Here is a 1353-nt window from a genome sequence, read left to right as displayed (position 1 = left end):
GGTTCAGATGATTTCCTCCACACATGTCACAAGTCTCACTCTGTCTTGGTTGTTGTGTATTCACCTGAAAATATTCAAACTATTGTGACAAGAAAATAATCTGTTGTGTTAGTGTATTTAGAGCATTTACCTGATTTACTGTAGCAGCCTTTTTGATGATTACACGCTCAGATGGCCATTGGAAGGCATTCTCAGAATTCGCATTCAACAATTGCAATGCTTATTCTATAGTTTTACCCATTACGGAACCTCCTGCGGCTGCATCAATAATATTTCTAGAAGAGGGTTTTAACCCGTGATAAAAAAATATACAACTACATATGTTCAAGAATGTCATGATATGGATATTTTCTCAGCATTGCTTTTAATTTTTCCCATGCTTGATAAACCGACTCAGTGTCTGTTTGCAAAAAATTAGATATATCTTGTCTTAACTTTGTTGTTTTAGCAGGAGAAAAATATTTGTTCAAACATTTCTGAGTCATTTGGTCACATGTGGTAATAGACCGTTGAGGCAAAATTCGCAACCAAGTCTTGGAATCTTCTTTTAAAAAAAAGAAAATAGCCTTAACTTGATAGGTTCAGGAGGTACTCCATTATACTTAGCAGTTTCAACAATTTTCGGAAAATGAATCAAATAACTATGTGGATCTTCACTTGAATCTCCTGTAAAGATACAAGATTGTTGAATAGTTTGAATCAGGCCGGTCCTGATTTCAAAGTTGTTAGCTGCTACTGGAGGTTTCCTAACACTATATTCACAGTTGAAGCGGTCAAGTCTAGTATAATCCCTTAGGATTTTATTTGCTGGTCTTGATCCCACTTCATCAAACAACTCATCTAAGTGGACTTGTGGTGGGATTTCTTATGGGTTGTCGTCATCACCTAGTTAATGCTCCATTCCGTTGTAGGGTACGTGTTGAGAAGAAGATGCTAGTCCTTTCTTGCATAATCAAAGAGATCTTTCAACTTCAGGATCGTAACTCGCCAGCTCTTTTGTAGAAGAACACGTCATAAACTACTTGAAATTCTTAAAGTAAAGAAAATTAAACTTTTTTTACTTAGTTCCTAGAAATGAATAGTACTGAAATAAAATACTAGAAGTAAAATCAAAATAATTGTAGTAATTAATTAGTAGCATGTGGTAACCATAAATAATAATAGTAAAGATGATTACAACGATGAAAGAATAAGGTAGTTATGGTAAAAGAAATGCTATTGTTATAAGTATTACTAAATAATTACAATAGATATTATATAATATAAAAAAATAATGTCACGACCCCAAATGCCCCGGTTCTGATGGCGCCTATCACAGTACCAAGCCAGCCAACCGAATATTTACCACAACGA

The 1353-nt window shown here is 34.4% G+C and overlaps 1 non-coding gene across 1 annotated transcript; it reads left to right on the top strand.

The window, feature by feature from the left end:
* The first annotated feature begins 330 nt into the window (after positions 1–330).
* On the top strand, positions 331–437 carry LOC142163634 (small nucleolar RNA R71). The gene has a single exon (XR_012694580.1). It is a non-coding gene; the product is annotated as a small nucleolar RNA R71 (small nucleolar RNA).
* Positions 438–1353: the final 916 nt, after the last annotated feature.

The sequence above is a fragment of the Nicotiana tabacum genome, chromosome 8 (assembly GCF_000715075.1).
Source record: "Nicotiana tabacum cultivar K326 chromosome 8, ASM71507v2, whole genome shotgun sequence".
Taxonomy (NCBI): Eukaryota; Viridiplantae; Streptophyta; class Magnoliopsida; order Solanales; family Solanaceae; genus Nicotiana; species Nicotiana tabacum.
Note: the sequence above shows the minus strand (reverse complement) of the source record. Positions and strands in the feature narration are given on the sequence as shown.